Source organism: Lepus europaeus, chromosome 18 (genome assembly GCF_033115175.1).
Source record: "Lepus europaeus isolate LE1 chromosome 18, mLepTim1.pri, whole genome shotgun sequence".
Taxonomy (NCBI): Eukaryota; Metazoa; Chordata; class Mammalia; order Lagomorpha; family Leporidae; genus Lepus; species Lepus europaeus.
This window is the reverse complement of record NC_084844.1, coordinates 65633754-65661050: the sequence shown is the minus strand read 5'-3', so window position 1 is coordinate 65661050 and position 27297 is coordinate 65633754. Positions and strand designations below refer to the sequence as shown.

Here is a 27297-nt window from a genome sequence, read left to right as displayed (position 1 = left end):
GTTTTCAATGTATAGAAATACAAATGACTTTTGTGTGTTGATTTTGTATCCTACAAGTTTACTGAACTTATTTATAAGTTCTAATTTTTTTGATAGAGTCCTTTGAATTTTCTACACACTAAATGGATACACCTGTAGAAAGAAACAATTTTACTTTACACATGGAAAGGCTGTATATGGGCTGTACCATGAAATTATAAAACAACCAAGATGCAGAAAGGGCAAATAATTGGACAAGGATACCCAATATTGTAAGATTATCACTTTTGTCTGAATTAGTCTATGAATGGAATATAGTCCCCATTTAAGTCCCAATAATTTACACTTTAATAAAAATGTTTAAATATCCTAATAATACTTCAAAAATTTAAAACACAGCGTTCAAAAACATGGGATAATACACCTGCAGAACATTCATGACTATTAAAAGGAAACAGAATAGTGATTCATAATCATCCTGCCTATGTATGACATCATCTAGAACTACAAAAGCTACAACAGTAAATTGTCACCACAGGAAAGAACAAGCAAATCATGTCATTTGCCGAATACCCTGAGAAGGGTGCCGCAGGAATTGTTTACACTGTGATGTTTTCATGTTAAAGGTGATGGGTTAAGGATGGAGACTAATCCAATTGTGGTCGATAGGAGGAGGGGCCAGTCTTTGGGTCATTGTGGGAGCACACTTTGAGGGTGGTTCTCAAGAGAGGTTTGATCATTTGAGTTCAGGTTCTGCCTAATTGTTGTTGCCTCCACATCAACCATGAGCAACATCCATCTCTGTGAGAGTATGGGACCTCCAAAACCTGTTACCTCCAACTATGAGCTGCATCCAACATTTTCTTTCCCAAAGAAGCATCTCAGGTATTGTAGTTAAAGTAATGGAAAGTACAGTAATACATATCCTTAATTATTTGGATTTATTTTTAGAACAGAATTAAACTCTAAAAGGGATAGAATCCCCACAACTACATGAGAGAAACAGATATATAAAAAGGGTTATATGACATATCAGTTAAAATCAATTTTTCAACAAAAGATACTGAAGTAACTGGCTGTTTGAGAATATTTGGTTGGTTCTTTCAGATTTCCACCCACAAAATTAGATTTCCTCCCATAAAATATTAGGGATTTCTCAAAGGGAAAGTGCCCAACATTTGGAATAGTTAAGGTAATACACATTAAAACAATTCTGCACTTTCCATTCATGATATTAGAAAGACTGGAACACAACAAAATTGTATGTAGTGCGAATGAGAGTAGTAAATTGAAAAACTCTGACCAACAATTTGGGAATGTCATGTGAAGTTGCTAATATGCACAGTTAAGCCCTAACAACTTTACCATTTTACAGATTTTAGAAAACTGCTGTTTTGACATCATAGGTCATAGAGTATCCAGATTAAGTGTTATTTCTTGGCGTGTCTGTGAGGTTGTTCCTGGGTGAGATTAGACTAAAGCAGCAGAATTCAAAGTACATTGCTCAGAGTGGTTGGGCATGATCCAACCCATGGAGGTTCTGAATAGATAAAATGCAGAGGAAGGAGAAATTCATCCCTTTTGCTTCTTGCCTTCTTGTCTGAGCTGAGAGGTAATTTCCCTCTCCCTTTGGGCTGGGATTAACACCACTGGCCCTCTGGTTCTCAGGCTTTGATTTCAGATTATCAGCTGTCTTGGGTCTCCAGCTTCTGATAGCAGATGTGGGATGTCTTGGATTCCATAGTTGTATGAGTCAATTCCTTATAACAAATCTTTCTATATGTATCCTATTCATAGTGTTTCTCCAGAGAACTCTAATACTCCCTCACATATATATGCACTATCAGGCACACAGAAATATATTTTAAAAAAGATTTGTTGGAGCCAGCATTGTGGTGTAGTGGGTAAAGCCACCACCTGCAGTCCCAGCATTCCATATGGGCATTGGTGAAAGTTCTGGCTGCTCTAGCTCTCTGCTATGGCCGGAGTAGCTCTGTTACAAGGGTAGACTCTAGGATTTTTTAAAATTCTGATCATCAGTTGCCTTTGGATCGTTTTGCTTCTGTAATTCCAGGTCTTGACCCCAGCAGGTGGCTTCCAGTTCTGATCTCTTGGGGTGATCACTTCTCATTTGCCCTGTGTTGGGATACTGCTAGAATATGACAGGTGTTAGGGTGACTCTCACATGCTTGCACTTCACAGATATTTAGTCAGTGGGAAGCTTTTGCCAGACATTCTCCTGTGAGGGGGGAGGCTAGTTATAGTCGAGAGGCCTTTCCAGCACAGAACTTATATTTTGGTGGGTGAGCGTTAACATTTACCTTACTGAATACTGGGTAATGTGAATGCATGAATGGTTAATGTGGTTTAAAGCAGGTAGATTTCACAGTAGCCCTTTGAAGGTATGTGCTGTTATATTAAGATGCTCTTTAATATTATTTTGATTTGTGTGTGTTGTTTGTTTCCAGATGTGAATAAAGTTGCATTGCGTAAAGCATAAGGAGTATTCATAGTTACCTATTCATGTTCTAAACCAATTAATGGCCATGTGACATTTGTGGCATTGTGTAAATAAGATTTTTCTAACTACTTCCCCTTCAGAACACTTTCAGGTACTTTAAAAAGTTTAAAAGTCAGACCTGGATTGATAAGCATCCCTCTTTTGGTTGCTGTCACTAAGATATCTTTGCTTGCTCTTTAGAGAATTCATTTTAATAACATTGGAATTCTCAGAAATCATAATGCTGATTCCTAATTTCTTTTTTTTAAGTTTTTTTTTTTTTTACTTACTTGGGAGGCATAGTTATAGATGACATTGAGAGAGGTCTTCCATCCACTGGTTCACTCAGAAAATGGCCCCAATTGCCAGGGCCAGGACAATCTGAAGCCAGGAGCCAGGAGCTTCTTCCAGCTCTGCTCCATGGGTGCATGGGCCCAAGCACTTAGGTCATCTGCTGCTTTCCCAGGTCTTCAGCAGGGAGACAGATTGAAAGTAAAGCAGCCAGAACTTAGACTGGCACCCATATGGGATGTCGATGCTTAGCCTACTGCACCACAGTGAAGTCCTTGTTACTAATTTTTAAAGTGGTAAGATACACATCAAGATTTAAAAGTGTTCTTGTAGTGCAGTGTCATTACATAGCAGGTTAAACTTCTCCTTGTGATGCCAGCATCCCATATCCGATCACCAAGTTCAGTCTTGGCCACTCTTTTTAGATCTAGCTACCTCTAATGTTTGTGGGAAGGCAGCATTGGAAGTGTCTGAGGCCCTGCCACCCATGTAGGACACACAATGATAGAGTTCTTGGCTCCTGTCTTCATCATGGCCCAACATTGGATGTCACGGGTATTTCAGAAGTAAGCAAGTGAATTGAAGATCTGTCTCTCTGATGCTCTGCATTTGTGATAAATGAAAATAAATATTAAAAAATCATGACAGTCATTCTGTATAAGCCAATATTTGCATTTTTGTTTTTATTTTCCTTTTTAATATTTTTATTATTTTTTTTTGACAGACAGAGTGGACAGTGAGAAAGAGACAGAGAGAAAGGTCTTTCTTTTTCCATTGGTTCACCCCCTCCCCAGTGGCCACTGTGGCCAGCGCGCTGCAACTGGCACACTGTGTTGATCCGAAGCATGAGCCAGGTGCTTCTGGTATCCCATGCGGGTGCAGGGCCCAAGTCTTTGGGCCATCCTCCACTGCACTCCCTGGCCACAGCAGAGAGCTGTACTGGAAGAGGAGCAACCAGGACAGAATCCAGTGCCCTGACCGGGACTAGAACCCAGGGTGCCAGCACCACAGGTGGAGGATTAGCCTATTGAGCTGTGGCACCGGTCCTTTTTATTCTTTTTTAGAAATTCTATGCAACCCTGTTCCATTCTTTCTGTGTGCCCTTTCCAAATGGATGCTTCCACCTGAAGCACTACTGCCTTAGCACCACGGTTACCTGGCAGATCCTGCCGACTTTCCTAAAGCAAGACTTGAACTCACCAGGAAGAATCAATGTATTTTAATGGATATCACTAAAGACGAACTCTTCTAACGGTTCAGCACGCCAAATGATTCAAGGATTCAAGATTTTATTTCATTGTGCCCTTGGATTGGTGGTAAATATCACATGTAAAAAAATCCTGAAACCTTCAGATGAGAATGTCCTTAATTATTATAATTTGTCAATTCCATTCCAAAAAAAACAGAATGAGGAAACAGTCCCAGAAATGGAACCAAATCATACAGTTTCTCAATGCATTATCCAAATGTATTATTCTCCAGAGGTCAATGTCAGTTTTCAGTGCAATAATCTTTTCTTTTACATCTAAAAATAAACCTGCAGGAAGCAAGGACTGCATGGAGGAACTGAGGCTATGTGTTCTATCTCTGTTGAAGGCAGACTGTAACCATTTTAGGCCATAAGACTGTATGACCATTACCCCCAGACCTCCTCTTGTTATTGTTGCAAATCAGGATGAAGCTGCAGTAGAATGGGGCTGATCTGTAACCTCAGCCAACATTGGAGCAGATGCTCATGAGCTGATCAGCAGCCTTGGGGAAAATCTGTTTCCTGGTGTCAGGCTGGGAAACCCTCAACCATGAGAGGAAGCTTTCGGGATGTTAGTAGCTTCCATGTACCACAACTACAAGAAAGATGGGGGTTAGAGAAGCAAATTCCAAATGAATTCAGTTTCTTATCTTTGATTAGACAATAATGATCAAATCAGTGAATTTTTTCTTGGAAAAAGATGGAGATGGATTCAAACTGATCTAAGTTTGCTTGTGTCAGATGTTTTAGACCTTTGCATTCCAGTCATTTCAAATGATTTTGGAAAATTGTTTCACAATTATAAAATAACAATTATATGAGAACAATTATATAAGAACAACTGGTAATGTGAAAATTATGTTTAGTTAATATAAAAGATGCAGTAGCTATTAATCTTAATTAAAGATTGTTCTTGAATAAATCATAATTCTACCACAGTAGAAATACAATGATTCTTTTTTTTTAATTTTTTTAAAAAATAAAAATATCAAAACCCTACAAAGGAGTAAGTATTTAGCCTAGCTTTTAAGATGTCTGCATCTCATATGGGATTCGCTGGGATTGACACCCAGCAAAAGCTCTTGATTCCAGCTTCCTGTGACTTATGCATTTAGGTCTCTGCCACCTAGCTGTGAGACCTTCCTTGAGTTTGTGGCTCCTGGTTTTGGCCCAGCCAGTCATGGCAATTGTGGGGATTTGGTGAGAGAACGAATGGAAAGGAGTTTTTTTCTCTCTCTCTCTCTTTGATCTCAAATAAATAGAAAGTCTATGTATTGGTGAATTGTTTTGAGGTTAAGTCTACCATTCTGGAGTGCTACATTCAACAAGTTAAATACTAGCCCAAAATTTGGATGAGTCTCACCCTTGATATGCAAAATGTTCTTATACCAGGGTGGTGATATAGCACCAGAAACTGAAAGAATCATGGCTAGCCTCCTGTTCCCCACCTCCCCAATCTAGAGATGAGTCTGAGGATGTGAGAAAAGTCAAGAAGGATGAGGACCACTATTGTGGCATAGCAGGTAAACCTGCCACCTGCCACAGCAGCACCTGGCTTGTGGCTTGGGCCTGGCTCAGCCTTGGCCATTTTGGCCATCTTGGGCTTGAACTAGCAGATGGATTTTCTTTCTTTCTGTCTCTCCCTCTTTTTCTAACTCTTTCAAATAAGTAAGTAATTTTTAAAAAGCTCAGAACAACTATTTTTTTTTAAAAAGTCAATAGCTGGGTGCTGTGAAGGATGTTGATGTCATGTACTAGTCCTTGTAATCAAGGTGTTTCTGTGCTGTTGTGACTGATTTAGATAATGAGAATTTTACACATCTTGTGGAAAGTTTCATGCATTTTCCATTGTGTCTGTTGAGTCTCCATTGCAACTTTTTCACAATTAACCAATGAAAGCTGTCCCTCCCTCTTGCCCAGTCAAGAATTTCCCCTTTACAGCATATAGAAACCCTAGAAAATCACCCATAAATGCATAAATGGATATCTTCTTCATGAAGATTTTTTGTTTTGCTTTCTCTCTCTCTCTCTCTCTCTCTCTCTCTCTATCTCTCATTCTCTATCATTTTCTCTTTTTTTACAATAACTTAACTTATGGTTTACACATTCTTTGTCCATATTCCTAATTCTTTGTGATCAGAAGACATAAACCCAAGTAATTACAACTATAGATTCCTGAAAGAAAACCCCCTGACAACAGGCAAATATTTTTTTCTGTGGTTGATTTCTTTTTTACTATTTTTACAAAGATTCTCTTTATTATTTGAAATGCAGAGTTACAGAGAGAGGAGAAGGGAGAGAGAGGGAAAGAGAGAGAGAGAGATCTTCCATTCACTGGTTCATTCCACAAATGGCCACAAAAGCCCGGGCTGACCAGGGTGAAGCCAGCATCCTGAATCTACTTCTGGTTCTCCCACATGGGTGCAGGGGCACAAGCACTTAAGACATACCCTTCTGCTTTTTCAGGTGCATTAGTAGGGAGCTAGGTCTTAAGTGAAGCAGCCAGGTCTGGAACCAGTGTCCATTTGGCATGCCAGAATTGCAAGTGGGGAGTTACCTAGTACACCAAAATGTTGGCCCCTGTGCTTGCTTTTTCTAAATATTTTGACCCTAAAAGTAGCTTAGGCTTCCTCTGTTAAAAAGCGATCTTTGAATATAGTATGGAGGAAGAGAGATGATAACATGCAAAGATGGTTGCAAAGAAAAATGCCAACATATAAAAAATGTGTTTTTCAATTGCTCACCCCTGGGCCAGGAGTAGAATATATTTCTTTAGGGGACAATGCTGTGGCACAGAAGATTAATATCCTGGTCTAAGCACCGGCATCCCATATGGGCACTGGTTCAAAACCAGGCTGTTCCACTTCTGAGTCAGCACTCTGTTATGGCCTGAAAAAGGAAAGCAGTAGAAGATGGTCCAGGTGCTTGAGCCCCTGCACCTGCATGGGATACCCAGAGGAAGCTCCTGGCTCCTGGCTTCAGATAGGCACAGCTCTGGCTATTGCAGCCAACTGGGGAGTGAACCATCAAAAGGAAGACATCTCTCTCTCTCTCTCTCTCTCTCTCTCTCTCTCTCTCTCTCCCTGCCTCTCCTCTCTCTGTGTAACTTTGACTTTCAGATAAACAAATAAATCTTAAAAAAAAAAAGAATGCAGGGCCGGCACTGTGGCTCACTTGGTTAATCCTCCACCTGCAGTGCCAGCATCCCATATGGGCACCAGGTTCTAGTCCCAGTTGCTCCTCTTCCAATCCAGCTCTCTTCTGTGGCCCAGGAGGGCAGTGGAGGATGGCCCAAGTGCTTGGGCCCCTGTACCTGCATGGGAGACTGGAAGGAAGCACCCAGCTCCTGGCTTCAGATCAGCATAGCTCCAGCTGTAGTGGCCATTTTGGGGGGTAAACCAACAGAAGGAAGACCTTTTTCCTGGTTTCTCTCTCTCACTGTCTAACTCTGTCAAATTAAAAAAAGAAAAAATAAACAAATAAAAAAAGAATGCATTTCTTATAAAACCACTGCTAAACAGTGTCACCCAAAACTTGCTATCAATACAAAAGGAGTCATAATTATTTTGGACAATTATGTGATCTTGAAATACTAATATAGCTGTTATTAAGTAATGATGGTTGTAAAAAGTAAAACAACAGTTCAAAGAAGACAGACTATGTATATTGTTCTGATGTGGAAAATTGTATCAAAAATATTTCAATGACTATTTTTTGACTAGTTTCTATTGGCATGTTTGAACTATTCTCCCTCTTTCTAAGCCCTTTGAAATGGAAGGCACTCCATCATTCTTAAACAGTAAACAGTTCAGTGGCAATCTCTGTCGCCTACAAGGCTATCTAGGTTGACCTCTGAATTCTCTTCCAGACAATGGTAATGTCTTGATGATAAAGATGTTTTCTTGAACAGAAGAACACTTCTTTGGCCTAAGCTTATGTGCACAGAAATGAGCTTCCTTAAATGTGAACAATCTTGTTCTGGGTATGGATCTGTAGTAGAGGAACAATCAGTAGAGAGAAAGTTTTTGTATGGCACCATTATCCTTATGTTACTGTGCTGCCTTATCTGTGCTCCCCTTTGTGAGTCAGTACTTTTAGAGGAGCTGGTACTACCTCTACAGCAAAGTTAATTCATGAGAATTTAGAGATCCTGCTTATGCATCCAGGAAAGCAGTGGCAGATGGTCCATGTACTTGGATCCTTGCCGCCCTGTAGGAGACCAGTCCTGGCCATTTTGGGTACTAGGGGAGTAAATCAGAAAACGGAAGATCTGTCTGTTGCTCTGTCTCTGTAATTCAATTTACATACAGGAAATCATCTTGTCATGATTACAAGTAAACATACTCATAAAAATGTTCTAGGAGAGGTTCATCCACTGTAGCTTTTACAAGGTAACATATGAAGTATAAATGGCTGATGTCTTCACTCTCCACCCTCCCCCTACACATTCAGTGCTTATCACAATGATGTTGATATGGAAGACTCTGAGTTGTGTATCTTGGCTGCTTAATTCTTTTTTTTTAAAGTCTGGAATTTTATTTTTTTAATTTAATGAATATAAATTTCCAAAGTACAGTTTATGGATTACAAAGGCTTGCCCCCTGACAACTTCCCCCCACCCACAACCCTCCTCTTTCCCACTCCCTCTCCTCTTCCATTCTCATCAAGATTCATTTTCAATTCTCTTTATATACAGAAGATCAGTTTAGTATATATAAAGATTTTAACAGTTTGCCCTCACATAGCAACACAAAGTGAAAAAATACTGTTGGAGTACTAGTTATAGCATTAAATAACAGTGTACATCACATTAATGACAGAGATCCTGCAAGATATTTTTTTAAAAAGATTGATTTTTTTTCTATGTAATTTCCAATTTAACACCAAGGTTTTTTTTTTTTCATTTTCAATTATCTTTATATACAGAAGATCGATTCAGTATATACTAAGTAAAGATTTCATCAGTTTGCACCCACACATAACCACAAAGTGTAAAAATACTGTTTCAGTACTAGCTATATCATTACTTCACTTTGGACAACCTATTAAGGACAGATCCTACATGGGATGTAAGTACACAGTGACTCCTGATGTTGATTTTACAATTTAACACTCTTGTTTATGGTGTCAGTAATCTCCCTAGGTTCTAGCCATGAGTTGCCAAGGCTATGGAAGCCTTTAGGGTTCACCAACTTCGATCCTATTCCGACAGGGCCATAGTCAAAGTGGAAGTTCTCTCCTCCCTTCAGAGAAAGGTACCTCCTTCTTTGATGGCCCTGTTCTTTCCACTGGGATCACACTCGCTGAGATCCTTCATTTAGGTCTTCTTCTTCTTCATCTTTTTTTGTCCCAGAGTGTCTTGGCTTTCCATGCCTAAAATACTCTCATGGGCCCTTCAGCCAGATCCAAATGCCTTAAGGGCTGATTCTGAGGTCAGAGTGCTATTTAGGACATCTGTCATTCTATGAGTCTACTGTGTCTCCCCCTTCCCATGTTGGATCCTTCTCTCCCTTTTTTTATCAGTTAGTATTAGACATTAATCTTGTTTGTGTGATCCCTTTGATTCTTAGATCTATCAGTGTGATCAGTTGTGAACTGAAATTGATCACCTGAACTGGTGAGATGGCATTGGTACATGCCACCTTGATGGGATTGTATTGGAATCCCCTGGCACTTTTCTAACTCCATCATTTGAGGCAAGTTTGATTGAACATGTCCCCAATTGTACATCTTCTCCCTCTCTTTTTCTCATTCTTATATTTAACCGGGATCACTTTTCAGTTAAGATTTAGACACCTAAGAATAATTGTGTGTTAATTACACAGTTCACAAAAAATACTAAAATGGATAAAGTATTACATTGTACATCAACAGTCAGCACCATAGCTGATCAAGTCACTATTTCTCATAGTGTCCATTACACTTCCACAGGTTTCCCTTTGGTGCTCAGTTAGTTGTCGCCGATCAGGGAAAACAAATGATATTTGTCTCTTTGGGACTGGCTTAATTCACTCAGCATGATGTTTTCCAGATTCTCCATCTTGTTGCAAATGACTAGGTTTCAATGTTTTTGACTGCTGTATAGTATTCCATAGAGTACATGTCTCATAGTTTTTTTATCCAGTCTACTGGTGATGGGCATTAGGGTTGGTTCCAGGTCTTAGCTATTGTGAATTGAGCTGCAATAAACATTAATGTGCAGATGGGTTTTTTGTTTGCCAATTTAATTTCCTTTGGGTAAATTCCAAGGAGTGGGATGGCTGGGTTGAATGGTAGGGTTATATTCAGGTTTCTGAGGAATCTCCAGACTGACTTCCAGAGTGGCTTAACCAGTTTGCATTCCCACCAACAGTGGGTTAGTGTCCCTTTTTCCCCACATCCTCTCCAGCATCTGTTGTTGGTTGATTTCTGAATGTGGGCCATTCTAACCGGGGTGAGGTGAAACCTCATTGTGGTTTTGATTTGCATTTCTCTGATTGCTAGTGATCTTGAACATTTTTTCATGTTTCTGTTGGCCATTTGGATTTCCTCTTTGGAAAGATGTCTATTGAGGTCCTTGGCCCATCTCTTAGGTGGATTGTTTATTTTGATTTTGTGGAGTTTCTTGATTTCTTTGTAGATTCTGGTTATCAACCCTTTATCTGTTGCATAGTTTGCAAATATTTTTTCCCATTCTGTTGGTTTCTCTTCACTTTGCTGACTGTTTCTTTTGAAGTACAGAAACTTCTCAATTTGATGCAATCCCAATAGTTAATTTTGGCTTTGACTGCCTGTGCTCCTGGGGTATTTTCCAAGAAGTCTTTGCCTGTACCTATATCTTGCAGGGTTTTTCCAATGCTCTCTAATAATTTGACAGTGCCTGGTCGTAGATTTAAGTTTTTTATCCATGTTGAGTGAATTTTTGTGTAAGGTGAAAGGACGGGATCTTGCTTCATGATTCTGCACATGGAAATCCAGTTTTCCCAGCACCATTTATTGAATAGACTGTCCTTATTCCAGGGCTTGGTTTTGGATCCTTGATCAAATATGAGTTGGGTATAGATGTTTGGGTTGATTTCTGGTATTTCTACTCTGCTCCATTGGTCTATCCACCTGTTTCTGTACCAGTACCATGCTGTTTTGATAACTACTGCCCTGTAGTATGTCCTGAAATCTGGTATTGTGATGCCTCCGGCTTTGTTTTTGTTGTATAAGATTGCTTTGGCTATTCGAGGTCTCCTGTGTCTCCATATGAATTTCAGCATCATTTTTTCCAGATATGAGAAGAATGCCTTTGGTATCTTGACTGGTATTGCATTGAATGTATAAATTGCTTTTGGGAGAATAGACATTTTGATGATATTGATTCTTCCAATCCATGAGCATGGAAGATTTCTCCATTGTTTGGTATGCTCTTCTATTTCTTTCTTTAAGGTTTTGTAATTTTCATCGTAGAGATCTTTAATGTCCTTGGTTAAGTTTATTCCAAGGTATTTGATTGTTTTTGTAGCTATTGAGAATGGGATTGATCTTAGAAGTTTTTTTTTCTCAGCCATGGCATTTCCTGTGTATACAAAGGCTGTTGATTTTTGCTTATTGATTTTATATCCTGCTACTTTGACAAACTCTTCTATGACTTCCAATAGTCTCTTAGTCAAGTTCTTTGGGTCCCCTGAATAAAGAATCATATCATCTGTAAAGAGGGATAGTTTGAGTTCTTCCTTCCCAATTTGTATCCCTTTTATTTCTTTTTCTTGCCTAATAGCTCAGGCTAAGACTTCCAGAACTATATTGAATAGCAGTGGTGAGAGTGGGCATCCCTGTCTGGTACCAGATCTCAGTGGAAATGCTTCCAATTTATCCCCGTTCAATAGGATACTGATTGTATTGAGGAATGTTCCTTCCATACCCAATTTGCTTAGAGTTTTCATAATGAAAGGGTGTTGTATTTTATCAAATGATTTCTCTGTGTCTATTGAGAGAATCATATGGTTTTTCTTCTGCAGTCTGTTAATGTGGTGTATCATGTTGATTGTTTTGTGAATGTTGAACCATCCCTGCATACCAGGGATAAATCCCACTTGGTCTGGGTGGATGATCTTTCTGATGTGTTGTTGCATTCTATTGGCCAGAATTTTATTGAGTATTTTTGCATCTATGTTCATCAGGGATATTGGTCTGTAATTCTCTTTCAATGCTGCACCTTTTTCTGGCTTAGGAATAAAGGTGATGGTGGCTTCATAGAAAGAATTTGGGAGGATTCCCTCTTTTTTGATTGTTCTGAATAGTTTGAAGAGAATTGGGGTTAATTCTTCTTTAAATGTCTGGTAGAATTAAGCCATGAATCCATCTGGTCCTGGGCTTTTCTTTGTTTGGGGGGGCTTTATTACTGTTTCAATTTCTGTGTCAGTTATGGGTCTGTTTAGGTTTTCTATGTCTTCCTGGTTCAATGTAGGTAGGTTATATGTGTCCAGGAATCTATCCATTTCTGATAGATTTCCCTGTTTGCTGACATACAAGTCCTTGTAGTAATTTCTGATGACTCTTTTTATTTCTGTGGTGTCTGTTGTTACATTTCCTTTTTCATCTCTGATTGTATTGATTTGGGTCTGGTTTGCTGCTGATTTTCTAGATTCTTGAGATGACTGCAAAGCTCATCTATTTGGTGCCTTTTTCAATTTCTTCATGTAGGCACCTATTGATATAAATTTTCCTCTTAACACTGATTTTGCTGTATCCCATAGGTTTTGGTATGATGTGCTGTTATCCTCATTTTCTTCCAGAAAATTTTTGATTTCTCTTTTGATTTCCTCTATGACCCATTGTTCATTAGGAGCATGTTATTCAGTCTCTATGTGTTTGCACGTGCTCTAGGGATTACCAAGTTGCTAATTTCCAACTTCATTCCTTTATGGTCTGAGAAGCTGCATGGTATGATTCTAATTCTTTTGAATTTGCTGAGACTTGCTTTATGGCCTAGTATGTGGTCAATCCTAGAGAAGGTTCCATGTACTGCTAAGAAGAATGTAAATTCTTTCTGTGTAGGATAAAAAGTTCTGTAGATATCTGTTAGGTCCATTTGAGCTATAGTATCATTTAAGTCTACTGTCTCCTTGTTGGTCTTCTGTCCTGATGATCTGTCTACCTCTGAGAGTAGAGTATTGAAGTCCCCCAGTACTATTGTATTGGGGTCTAAGTCTCCCTTTAAGTCCCTTAACAAGTCTTTTAAATAAACCGGTGCCCTGTAATTAGGTGCATATACATTGATAATCGTTATATCTTCCTGTTGAATGGATCCCTTAATCATTAAATAGTGCCCCTCTTTGTCTCTCCTAACAGTTTTTGTGGTAAAATTTATGTTATCTGATATTAAGATGGCTACGCCCATTCTTTTTTCATTTCTTTTGGCATGGTATATATTTTTCCAGCCTTTCACTTTCAGTCTGTATGCATCTTTGTTAGAAAGATGTGTTTCTTGTAAGCAGCAGATAGATGGGTTTTGTTCCTTAACCCAATCAGCCAATCGGTGTCTTTTAACTGGACAGTTCAAGCCTTTAACATTTAATGTGACTATCGATAAGTAGTAACTTTGTCCTATCATTTTTGTGTTCCCTGTGATCTTTTGCTGTGAGGTTTCCTTCCTTTACCTTCTTTCTTATCGGTGACCGTGTTTCTGTGTTTCTGCGTGTATCACATCTTTAAGCATCTTTTGCAGGGCTGGACGAGTGGCGACAAATTCTTTCAATTTCTGTTTGCTGTGAAAGGTCTTTCTTTCACCTTCATTCACAAATGAGAGCTTTGCAGGATATAATATTCTGGGCTGGTAGTTTTTCTCTCTTAGTACCTGGGCTATGTCTCGCCATTCCCTTCTGGCTTGTAGGGTTTCTGATGAGAAGTCAGCTGTGAGTCTAATTGGAGATCCCCTGAGAGTAATCTGACGTTTCTCTCTTGCACATTTGAAGATCTTTTCTTTATGTTTCACTGTGGTGAGTTAATTACAATGTGTCGTGGCGAGGATCTCTTTTGGTCATGTTTATTAGGGGTTCTATGAGATCCTGTACTAAGATGTCTCTGTCCTTCTCCAAACCTGGGAAATTTTCTACTAGTATCTCACTAAAAAGGCCTTCTAATCCTTTCTCCCTCTCCATGCCTTCAGGAACTCCTAGGACCTGAATGTTCAGTTTTTTAATAGTATCCTGTAGATTCCCGACAATATTTTTTAGATTTCTGATTTCCTCTTCTTTTCTTTGGTTTGCCTGTTTCCTTTCATGTTCTCTGTCTTCTAATTCCAATATTCTCTCTTCTGCTTCACCCATTCTGTTTTTAAGGCGTTCTAATGTGTTTGTCATTTGATCTATTGAATTCTTCATTTCATTATGGTTTCTCGTCACTATCACAGTTTCTTGTTTTACTAGTTGTTTCATTTCATTTTGATTCCTCCTTAATATTACATTTTCACAAGAGAGATTTTCTATCTTGTCCATTAAGGATTTCTGTAGTTCAAGAATTTGTTTTTGAGAGCTTCTTAATGATCTTATCAATTTTTTGAGATCTGCTTCTTGCATTTCTTCTATCTCATCATCTTCATAATCTTGAATTGGGGTGTCTTTTTCATTTGGGGGCATTATAGTGTCTTCCTTGCTCTTGTTACCTTGGTTTCTACATTTGTTTGGTATCTTGGAAGTGTGGCCAAAGAGCTCTGTTTGGTTCTTCAGGGTTGCCTAGGCTAAGGAGTTTGTTTTACATATGTAAAGCGGCCCCTGCTCTTTGTCTTGCTGGGTTTTGTAAGGAGAGTGCAGAGAGAGGCTAGTGTCCCTGCTGGTTCCCCCTTTTTTTTTTCTCCTCCAGTCAGCCTGTTGTAGTTCCTCCCCCACCCCGCATGAGCTCAGACCACACTCTAACCTTCCCAGACAATGTCTTGGGTTACCTTTCCTTCCAGTGCCGGGGCTCAAATTCTGCAGCTGCCCTTCTGTGGCTGGGCTCGCTCTTTTCCCCACTCTCGCAGCTCCCGTGTCCGCGGCGCGGCTCAGTGCGGGTCGGCATGGCTCGGCGCTGCTAGACGTGGCTCGGTGCGGCTTGGCGCAGCTCGGCGCAGCTCGGCAGGGCAGTGGGCCACCTTGCTCTCCCCGTAGGTCCTCTGTGTCACATCCACTAGATCCGGAAGTTTCCTCTGCAGTTTTTTTTTTCTGAGTCTCTTTCTGAGGGTACAGTAACTCCACTTTTGTTAAACTTTCTTTTCCCGAACTGTTGTGTGTGCCCTCACTCTTCTGCCATCTTGGCTCCGCCCCCCCCCCCTTGGCTGTTTAATTCTAACTTCTTTTGAAAAATAATTCAACTTTGAATGTCCACCTATATCTGTTATACATTTCTTTCCTGTTTCTAAGAAAAAGAGAGGTGATTAACTAAAATCATTCATGTAGGTAAAAATACCCCCTTTCGGTATCATATTTGACCTTTTATTTTCATGGGTAGAAGCTAATTTGATTGGTTTCAAACTTATCAACATTTGATGCCTCAATAAAGTCACAAGAATGTTGTTTTGATAAAACCAAAAGGAACAGAAATTTTGGGAGATTATCAAAGGTTTAATGTAACAGTGTATTGGGTACATTGGATGAAACTGAAATGCCTTTAGTGACATACATACTAGAAACAATAGGTTTGTCTAGAATGGATACTGGAAAAGGCAGAAAGAACCAATCGATTGAGGATGTCTTCAGGTGAGAGAGACATGGGAGACATTTTAAAGAAATTCTATAGATACAAAATTTGTATAAGAATCAGAACCAAAGGTCCCCAAGTAATCCAGGATCCACCCAGTGATGATTAGAAAAAGGAGGCAAGAAGCTGAGTCAATAAACAGAGCATTCTTAATCCAAGAAGATATTTGCTCTCCAGTTAGAAGTTTCAGATACTAACAAACCCTCTGAGAGAGGGGAGAATGTTCTGGAAGGCAGATATTAAGTGAGCTAAAAAATTGTGTCATCTAGGCCTGCACCGCGGCTCACTAGGCTAATCCTCCACCTTGCGGTGCCAGCACACTGGGTTCTAGTCCCAGTCGGGGCACCGATCCTGTCCCGGTTGCCCCTCTTCCAGGCCAGCTCTCTGCTGTGGCCAGGGAGTGCAGTGGAGGATGGCCCAAGTGCTTGGGCCCTGCACCCCATGGGAGACCAGGAGAAGCACCTGGCTCCTGCCATCGGAAGAGCGCAGCGAGCCAGCCACAGCACGCCTACCATGGCGGCCATTGGAGGGTGAACCAACGGCAAAAAGTAAGACCTTTCTCTCTGTCTCCCTCTACTGTCCACTCCGCCTGTCAAAAATAAAAAAATAAAAAAAATTGTGTCATCTGATATTAACAATTTTCTTTTTTTTTTTTTTAATTTTTTTTTGACAGGCAGAGTGGACAGTGAGAGAGACAGAGAGAAAGGTCTTCCTTTTGCTGTTGGTTCACCCTCCAATGGCCGCCGCGGTAGCACACTGCGGCCGGTGCACTGCGCTGATCCGATGGCAGGAGCCAGGTGCTTCTCCTGGTCTCCCATGGGGTGCAGAGCCCAAGCACTTGGGTCATCCTCCACTGCACTCCCTGGCCACAGCAGAGAGCTGGCCTGGAAGAAAGGCAACCGGGACAGGATCGGTGCCCCGACCGGGACTAGAACCCGGTGTGCCGGCGCCGCAAGGCGGAGGATTAGCCTGTTGAGCCACGGCGCCGGCCTGATATTAACAATTTTCATTCATGATTCACTATTCCACAAAATAATCAACTCAATCTATAAGTTTTATTGTATGGTTTTGCAACTCTGCTCAATCATCCACAATAAAATGACACTTGTCATTAAGCAAATGAATTGGAGTGAATCTAATTAAATTTATTAGAATATTAAAAAAATTTGGGGCTTACATTTGGTTTCTATAGAAGAACAATATGTACTTTTCAATTTTTTAACTTACCAGTTAAAATACGAAGAAATTGTATAGGATCAAAATGGACATCTTATGATTTGATTGTAGTTTTTAGCTCTTGTTTATACTCCTGTGGAACTGTGATCTTTATACTTTTGACTTCTTCAATATTATGGTTAGTGGTGCCTTAGCCCTACAATTATAGAGTGCACTGAAATTATGTTTTTGTGAAAGTTAAAGGAGAAGAAGTAATGGAGGAGGGAGAATGATGGAGTAAAAAGAGGGAGGGAGGGAAGTATGGTTATCTTCTTAGAATTATACCTATTATGATCACTGATGTCATAAATAAGAGTGTCAGTTGTTAAATCAACAACGGGAATCACTGTGCACTTGCTCCCCATGTAGGACCTCTGTCCTTAATGTGTTGTACTATGAGAATTAATGGTAAAACTAGTCTTCAAAGGGTTCCTTATACTTCGTGTGTCTGTGTGAGTGCAAACTGTTGAAATCTTTACTTAGTATTGAGTTGAACTTCTATATATAATGATCATTTAAAAATGAATTTTTTTTATTTTTTGACAGGCAGAGTGGACAGTGAGAGAGATAGAGAGAAAGGTCTTCCTTTTTGCCATTGGTTCACCCTCCAATGGCCGCCGCGGTAGGGGCGCTGCTGCCAGCGCACCGCGCTGATCCGGAGGCAGGAGCCAGGTGCTTCTCCTGGTCTCCCATGGGGTGCAGGGCCCAAGCACTTGGACCATCCTCCACTGCACTCCCTGGCCACAGCAGAGAGCTGGCCTGGAAGAGGGGCAACCGGGACAGGATCAGTGCCCTGACCGGGACTAGAACCCAGTGTGCTGGCGCTGCAAGGCGGAGGATTAGCCTATTGAGCTGCGGCGCTGGCAAAAAATGAATCTTAATGAAGAATGGGATGGGAGAGGTAGTAGGAGGTGGGATGGTTTGGGGGTGGGAAAGTGGGTATTGGGGAAAGAACTGCTATAATTCCAAAGTTGTACTTATGAAATTTATATTGACTAAATAAAAGCTTTCTATAAAAAGAATTATACCTATGAAAAACATGAAATATACCCTCTTCATATTAATAATAATTAAAAAGAAATAAAAAATTAAAAATCATTTTAAGGTCTCAATAGGATATATGCCCAGAACTGACAAGGAAAGTTGCAGAGAATGGCTAATACAGCCTTATCAGTTTCATTTGTCATCCTAATCCCTTCCCCTATGGTCACATTACTTCATTTCTACCACTTCTATTTCTTATATGAAATATATCTTAATGCATTTATTCTTAAACTGAAATAATAGGCTTTTACTCTGTTTTTTAGAAGAGCATAATTGAGGAGCCATGTTGATCTATGTTTTACTTGGAATATTTAGTAATTCTGAAGTATATATGATCTTTTTTGTTTTGACTAAATTGAAACACCAATAAAAACACAGGGTCTCTGTGATGTTGAGGGGGCATACTTTATGGTGTAACACATGATAGGGATTTGTAAAGGTTTGAGGAGTGCTGGAGAAGAATGTGAATATTACTGAATGGTTCAAATGCTGTGTATTTTATGTGTATGTACACAGTAATTATGTGAATTTATTTGTTTTTTATTTGGTTCTAAGTTGTGCATAAGGCTTATCAGTAGAGATCTGCAATAAAGTTTCCCATTATAGATTTACTTATTTCTTGCAGTAGCTTAGTTCTTTAATTGATTTAAATATTTTCAGGTAACTTGGAGCATAAATTTGAGATCCTATCTTCCTAGTGACTAAAAGTTTTGCCATTATGCGTTATTTTTTCCCAAAAATATTTGTTTTCCTTAAAGTCTGTTTTGTCTGATATAGTGATTGTGAGTTTCTTTTTAAAATATTTTCCTGAAATATATTTTCAGTCCTTTACTTCACTATTTTCACAACCATTTTTGTTTTCACTTTGTATTTTAATGGCTTTTTAAAAACACTGTTCAGTTTTGTCTAATGAACCCATTTGGGTGATTTTGAGAAAATTTTACCTACTTATATTTAGTATGATCATTAATATATTTAGATTTATTCCCACTTAATTAAGAATTTTAGTTTTCTTAGCCTGAGACCATTTTTCCTATTGTTATTTTAGCAATTATTTTGTTACTTAGTGTATGGAATTTTTCTCCTTTCCTTTTTGGGGATGCATATTTGCTGTTTCTATTACTAGTCATTATCATGGAACATTTACCATACAGATTTTTCTAAATAAAGTAAAAGTTTAAATTATTTGTACTTCTTTCCTCAGGACTGTAGGGATTGTTAGAACACTTAAAATGTAATCACTGCTTTTCTGATTTGGAGTTGCTTTTATTCAGAATTTTAGTTCTTTTTTTTTTTCAGCCCCTCAAATTAGCCATAAGGTTTATTATTTCAAACAGATGATGATGCAATTTGCAGTTTATTTACTACTCACCATTCATTTTTGCCTCTCATTCTTCTGAAATCATGACCTGCCTCTTAGGAAGATATCTTGGTTTCATTTCACTGTCAATAATGACAGCTCATCTTTCTGGATAAGTGCAGGGCAGTAGTGATTGTGTTCAGTACTTCAAAGATGGTATTCAAGGCTCTTTGTTTTCTCTTTTTCATCTATTAGTGCAGTTATTCATTATTAAATCATCTTTTTCCCATGGAAGTTTTATAATCATATCTGTTTTCCATTAAGAAGTCATACCTTATACTCTGTATGTAGATTTCTTGTCACTCACTCTTCTTGGCACACATTGTACATGCTGTTTCTTGCATTGGGCTAGAGGGATTGGAGAAGCAGAGTCACTATACTTTCATATAAAGTATCTCCTACATGCTCCTAAGACGTGTGGTTTGATAGGTTTTCTCATTCTGTGCTCCATATCTCTTAATTATTTTTTATTTATTTTTTTTATTTTTGACAGGCAGAGTGGACAGTGAGAGAGAGAGAGAGAAAGGTCTTCCTTTTGCCGTTGGTTCACCCTCCAATGGCCGCCACGGCCAGAGCGCTGCGGCCAGCGCACCGCGCTGATCCGATGGCAGGAGCCAGGTGCTTCTCCTGGTCTCCCATGGGGTGCAGGGCCCAAGCACTTGGGCCATCCTCCACTGCACTCCCTGGCTACAGCAGAGAGCTGGCCTGGAAGAGGGGCAACTGCGACAGAATCCGGAGCCCCAACGGGGACTAGAACCCGGTGTGCCGGCACCGCAAGGCGGAGGATTAGCCTGTCGAGCCACGGCGCCGGCCACATATCTCTTAATTTTAAAAATATTTCAACTTCGAATGGAAGAGTCATCGCCGGGGCGACGACCCCAACTCCTCCAGCGCGGTCCCGCAGCTTCCGGCAGGGCCGGGGGGCTGCGGGCCGGGGACGCCTTGGGTGGCCGGCAGCGCAGAGGGGGCACAGCTCGCGGTTCGGCCCTGCTTCTGCCCAGACCCTGGCGCCACCCCAGCCGCTGCAACGCCCTTCCGGCCCTGCCTCCGCCTCCAGCCTCGGCGCCGCGCCCCGCGTCGTCCCCGCCGCCCCCAGGCCCTGGGCCCGCACCCGCGCTGCCGGCTGAGCGCCTCAGCCTCGTTCGCCTCGGGGAGCCGCCGGCCACGCCCGCGGGGCTGGTGCCGGGGCGACCGCGTCTGCTTCAACCTGGGCGGCGAGCTGAACTTCTACCCGGGCCACCGCCGCGGGAGTCAGCGGTCTATCGACCTCAAGAAGCCCACCGACAAGTGGATCTACAAGGGCACGCAGCCCACCTGCCAGGACTTCAGCCAGTTCGCCGCCGCCACGGAGGCCATCTCCCTGCTGGTGGGCTTCCCAGCCGGCCAGGTGCAGTGCCTGGACCTCAAGGACACCAGCTAGCTCTTCAACGGGGTGCGGCTGATCGACAAGACCAAGGTGACATATCTGAAGTGGTGTCCGAGTCGGAGAGCCTGTTCCTGGCCTCGCACGCCAGCGGCCACCTGTACCTGTGCACGTCGGCCATCGTGTGCCTCGGCGCTGGCGGTACAGCCTGCTGAGGCAGGGCGAGGGCTTCGCCGCCTATGCCGCCGAGAGCAAGGCCCCCGCAACCCGCTGGCCAAGTGGGCGGTGGGCGAGGGGCCCCTCAACAAGTTTGCCTTCTCGCCGGACAGCCGGCACCTGGCCTGCGTCAGCCAGGATGGCTGCCAGCGCGTTTTCCACTTGGACTCCGTGCTCCCTGCGCGGGCTCATGAAGAGCTACTTGGGTGGGCTGCTGTGTGTGTGCTGGAGCCCGGATGGCCGCTACATGGTGACAGGCGGCGAAGCAGACCTTGTCACCGTGTGTTCCTTCACCGAGGGCTGCGTGGTGGCCAGTGGCCATGGCCACAAGTCCTGGGTCAACGCTGTAGCCTTTAACCCCTACACCACGCGGGTGGAGGAGGCAGCAGCCGGCGGTTGTTGGGGAGGGGGCCGGCAAGGAGGAGGGGGGCGAGGAGGAGGGGGAGGCCGCGGCTGGGCACGCCCAGGCTTTGCCGGACGCATCCCACTCTTCCCACTGCCCAAGGCCGGCTCCGTCACCTACCGCTTCGGCTAGGCCCGCCAGAACACGCACTTCTGCCTCTGGGACCTCACCGAAGACGTGCTGTACCCACACCCACGCCTGGGCCGTACCCGCACCCTCCCTGGCATCCCTGGCACCACGTCGCCTGCCGCTGGCAGCTCACAGGCTGGCGGGCATGGCCCAGGGCCCCTGCCCCACTCACAGTCCCGCTCCAACAGCCTCCCACACCTGGCAGGTGGTGGCAAGGCAGGTGGCCAGGGCAAGGTGGCGGCAGAGCCCGACACGCCATTCAGCATCGGCCGCTTCTCCACGCTCACGCTGCAGGAGTGGCGAGACTGGGGGGGGGGGGGGGGGCCGAGAAAGAGCACAAGCGCTACCACAGCCTGGGCAACATCAGCCATGGGGGTGGCGGCGGCGGGGGGGACAAGCCCAGTGGTCCCGCGCCGTGCAGCCGCCTGGACCCTGCCAAGGTGCTAGGCACCACGCTGTGCCCTCGGATCCACGAGGTGCTGCTGGTGGAGCCTTTGGTGTGCAAGAAGTTCGCTCAGGTGCGGCTCACGGTGCTGCTCTTCCTGGAGGACTGCATCATCACCGCCTGCCAGGAGGGCCTCCTCTGCACTTGGGCCCGGCCGGACAGGGCGAAGGGGACCCGTTTCCCCTTCTCCTCTCCACCTGCCACTTCCCCATCATCTGTGTCAGAGCTCACCAGAAGCGCCAGCCGCCGGGCCGGAAGCTAGCTGAGATGACATCTCCTCCCAACCAGGCAACTCCCCAAGTGGCACAGTGGTGTGAAGCTGTGGATGCTGGGGTCCCTGCACTGTGCCCCAGCCTCCTGGCCTCAATCCTTCCCACTGACCCCACGGATTCCCACATTAACAAGACTAACCAGGACAAATAAAAAAGTCACCTTCATTTCTTCAGCTATCCTCAGATTTCCTATGTCAATGATTCTCTCTTCAACCTAGAAAGATAGAGATCCAATGATCAAAGTGTTTGTGGATTCTTCACTGACTTCTAAAATAATGATATGATAAGGGTGTTCTCATCCCTCTAAATGCCTCTTAACTTTGTTAAAATTTTTCTTTTTTTAAGTTTTATACTTTTATTGAAATGTTCAGTTTCAATGGACCTTTGGCCACCAATGGAAATACACTAACAGTAAAAAAAACATTGGCAGTGGAATGTGACAACTGTCCCCTGGGGATTAAAGCAGAACACAGGGTGATAAGGAAGTGAGCAATCCAAGACCTAAGAGCAGTAGTCTGGCCAAAGATCCCCAAAAGGTAGGAGTCTGAGCTCCCTGAACAATGAGAGCCCCCAGGTATTGAGAAGTAACTCAAGGGCTTGTGGATGTGGGGCAATCCAAGATACTGGTCCCACAGGAAAATCTCTCTCATGCCTAATCAACTCTACTTTGGTAAAACTGGGCTCATCTGACAGGACAGTCTGGGGGAGGAAACATAAGTGCTAACAGTAAGAGACCAGTGAACACTTAGTACTGCCTTCATGGCACAGAAAGAAAAGCCAGAGCCAAGGACAAGCTGGCCAGACACTTAACCCCACTGTAATGACTGGAGTTCTTGCTCCTGTTTCCAGACTGTGTCACTCAACTTCTCAGGTCTGTCAGGTTTTCAACTTCCACTTATCTCCTAAGCCAGGTCCCTGTCTGTGTGGCCTCAACCTAGCTTCCCTCTATTTGGTGACTATGACACAAGACTCCTACCCTTCTCTCAGTGATGCATCAAGCAAAGGAGAATCTCTGAGAGGGCAGGAAAATAAGAGAGGCCCACTTGTTTCTCCCACTCTAATGAGCTAGAAGAGACCCCTGCAGCACTCCACTCTACAGATGATCTGGGTCATAGCATCTGAGAAGCTATCTTGGTGACAGTCCTTGAAGCCAAGCTGAAGAACTATATAGTGGTGGCGTTCTTCCAGAAGGCCTCAGCCAGCACCTTCAGGTGGGTGCACACCTGAATGAAACCATCAAGCTTAATGGTGGGATTTGCAGGCAACAGGGAGACCAGGTGCTGTGTGAACTGGGGGTTCAGGGTGTAGCCCATTTGAGACAAATCTGTGCAGCTTGATGGAGCCTGAGTGTTCTGGTGATACTGTGGAAAGACATTCTTCCAGTGCTGAATGAATTTCCCAAAGGTTGAGAAATCAGAGACATTGATGTGGCCTGACTTGGTCTTGTCAAACATGTTTATCATCATGAGGCATATCTTGTCATTGAACAAGGAACAATTGACAGAGCCTGCTTTAGCTCCTTGGTGGGAATATAACTGGTATGATCTGAGTCCAAAACTGGAACATGAGTAGGCATCAGGATCCACACCAGAAGAGGTGCCAGCCTGTCCATAAGGCCTAGGCTGATGAATACCATAGGCATTTAGGTGTGGTGGATGAACGGAGCTTCTGGTGCTGCATCATTTTATGGTCCTCCTGGAGTAGGAGCCTCCGCAGGGTTGGAGTGTCCATAGCCCCTCCACCATCTTTAGTACATAAGGACATTCCACTTTTAGTAGAATTTTTTGGATTTTGTATTTATAGAACCATCATTTTTTTAAAAAAGGGATAATCTGACATCCTCCTTTTCAATATGTAGCCCTCTGGTTTATTTATTGCCTAATGGCTCTGGCTAAAACTTCCAGGACAATACTGAATAGCAATGGTGAATGAAGGCATCTTGTTGGTTCTGGATATTAGGGAGAATGCTTCCCACTTTTCTCAGTTCAGTAAAATGTAGGCCATAGGTTTGCCATAAAATGCCTTAGTTATGTTGAGGAATGTTCTTTCTGTACCCAATTTGCTTAATTTTTCAACATGAAATTATGTTGTATTTAATCAAATGCTTTTCTCTATTGAGATAATCTCATGGTTTTTGTTTTTCAGTTTGTTTATGTGATGAATCACATTTATTGATTTGTGAATGCTAAACCCTCCCTGCATATCAGAGGAAAATCCTACATGGTCCAGGTGAATGATCTTTCTGATGTGTTGTTGGATTTGATTAGCTAATATTTTGTTGAAGATTTTGGCATCTATGTTCATTAGGGATATTGGTCTATGGTAAACTTTCTGTTGTATCTCTTTCATGTTTAGGAATTAAGGTAATGCAGGCTTCACAGAAAGAGCTTGGGAGGATTCTCTCCCTTTTAATTGTTTCCCTCCCTTTTAACTGTTAGAATAGCTTGAGAAAAATTGGAGGCCGGCACCGTGGCTCACTAGGCTAGTCCTCCGCCTAGCGGCACCGCAACACCGGGTTCTAGTCCCGGTCAGGGCACCAGATTCTGTCCCGCTTGCCCCTCTTCCAGGCCAGCTCTCTGCTGTGGTCAGGGAGTGCAGTGGAGGATGGCCCAAGTGCTTGGGCCCTGCACCCCATGGGAGACCAGGAGAAGCACCTGGCTCCTGCCATCGTATCGATGCAGTGCGCCAGCCGCAGTGCACCAGCCGCGGCGGCCATTGGAGGGTGAACCAATGGCAAAGGAAGACCTTTCTCTCTGTCTCTCTCTCACTGTCCACTCTGCCTGTCAAAAAAATGGAATTAATTATTTTTAAATGTCTTATAGGAATGCTTATTGAGCCATGTCATTTTACACATCCATAGTAACCTTGAATGCAAATGACCTCAACTGTAAAGTTGAAAGATAGACTAGGTGAATGGATTAGAAAACAAAACCCATTTACTTACTCCCTAAAAGAAACATATCTCACCAGCAAAGAACCCACACACTGAAAGTAAAGGATGGAAAAAGATATTTCATGTTAATGGATAGTAAAAAAAGACAGGTGGTGCCATGCTCATATCAAACAAAATATATTTTAACACAAAAACTCTTAGAAGAGATGGAGAAGGGCACTATGTAAAATGATTAAGGGATCAATTCAAATAAAGATGTGACTATAATAAATGTAAATAGTTTTATATATAATTATAATTATATAATATATATATATAAATATAATATGTAATTTATATATACATATAATATAAATTTACATTTTATTATAAAATTATTTATTATACATGTATTAATGTATTTATAACAATAAATAAATGTATTTATAACAAGAAATGTATAAACAAATAATAAAAAGTGCTTCTACCTAAAGAAATGTTAATAGATCTAAGGGAGACATATTCTCCAATACAACAGTAACAGGGGACTTCAACATCCCACTTTCAACAATGGACAGATCAACTAGACAGAAAAATCAACAATGAAACAAGAGAGCTATTTGACACTCTTAACAAAATGGACCTAACTGATATCTACTGAATTTTCGTCTCACAGTTTAGAATACACATTCTTCTCAAGAGTGCATAGAACTTTTTCTAGGATAGACCATAGGCTAGGCCACAAAGCAAGTTTCTGAACATTCAAAAAATGGAAATCATATCAGGCATCTTCTCTAACAACAATGGAATGAAGCTGGAAATTAACAACTCAATAATCTGTAGATGACATGCAAACACATTGAGACTGAACAACATACTTCTGAATGAACACTGAGTCATAAAAGATCAGAATAGAAATAAATTCTGGAAATGAATGAGGACATCAATACATCATATCAAAATCTGTGGGATACAACAAAAGGAGTGTTAAGAGGGAAGTTTATAGCAATTGGTGTCTACCTAAAGAAATTGGAAAGTCATCAAATAAATGAACTATCAATTCATCTAGAGGACCTAGATAAACACACCAAGCCCAAAATAAGTAGCAGAAAAGAAATAATTGAAATTAGAGAATAAACCAAATTTAAACAAAAATAATACAAACAATTATTGAAATGAAGAACTGGATTTTTGAATAAAAATAACAAAGTTGATACACCGTTGGCCCAAGTAACCAATAAAAAATAGGGAGAAGATAGAAATCAATAAAATCAGAAATGAAAAAGGAAATGTAACAACAGATACCACAGAAACCAAAAGAATCATCAGGAATTACTATACGGAGCTGTATGCCATCAAATTGGGAAACCTAGAAGAAATGGATAGATTCCTGAACACAGTCTACCAAAATTGAATCATGAAGCCATAGAATACCTAGACAGACTGATAACCAATATGGAGATTGCATCTTATTTTGCTTAACATAATGTCCTCCCAGACACATCCTCATTGTTGAAAATGTCATTTTATCTTTTTTCATGGATGAATAATATTACACTATGTATATGTACCACAATTGTCTTTATTTATTAACCAGTTGATGAATGTGTAGATGGTTTCAATTTCATGGCTATTGTGAGTGTTCTGCAATAAATGGGAATTTAGATGTCTTTTGAACATAGTGTTTTTATTTACTTTGGAGATCTATCTATCCATCCATTCATTAGTGGTATTACTAGATCATATGACAGTTCTACTTTCAATTTTTGAGTAACCCCATATTGTTTTCCATATAGTAACTTGTGTTTGGAGTAACAATGTGTAAGGACTCCCTTTTCTCTATATTCTTAGTAGCATTTGTTTTTGTCTGTCTTTTTTATAACAGCCAACCTAACTGCAATGGTGTAACATCTCACTGTGTTTTGATTTGCATTTATCTGATGATTAGTGATGCCAAAGTTGCTCTCATACACATACTGGACATTTGTCTTTTATGAAAAATGTTTATCTAGGTCTATGGATCTTTTTAAATCATCACCATTATTATCTTCCCTTATATAGTCTGGATCCCCACCCCTTATCAAATATACAGTTTATAAATACATTCTGCCATTCGGTGGGTCACCTCATCATTCAGGCATTGTTTCTTTGTTGTACAGAAGCTTCCTAATTTAATGAAATCCCATTTATACATGGTTTTCTTTTGCTTCCTGTATTTTTGGATCTTATCCAAAAAATCTTGCCCATTCCATTGTTCTT

The 27297-nt window shown here is 41.6% G+C and overlaps 1 pseudogene; it reads left to right on the top strand.

Annotated features, from left to right (window-relative positions):
• Nucleotides 1-763: 763 nt before the first annotated feature.
• LOC133746920 (dystrophia myotonica WD repeat-containing protein-like) lies at nucleotides 764-27002 on the top strand (annotated as a pseudogene).
• The last annotated feature ends 295 nt before the right edge of the window (nucleotides 27003-27297 follow it).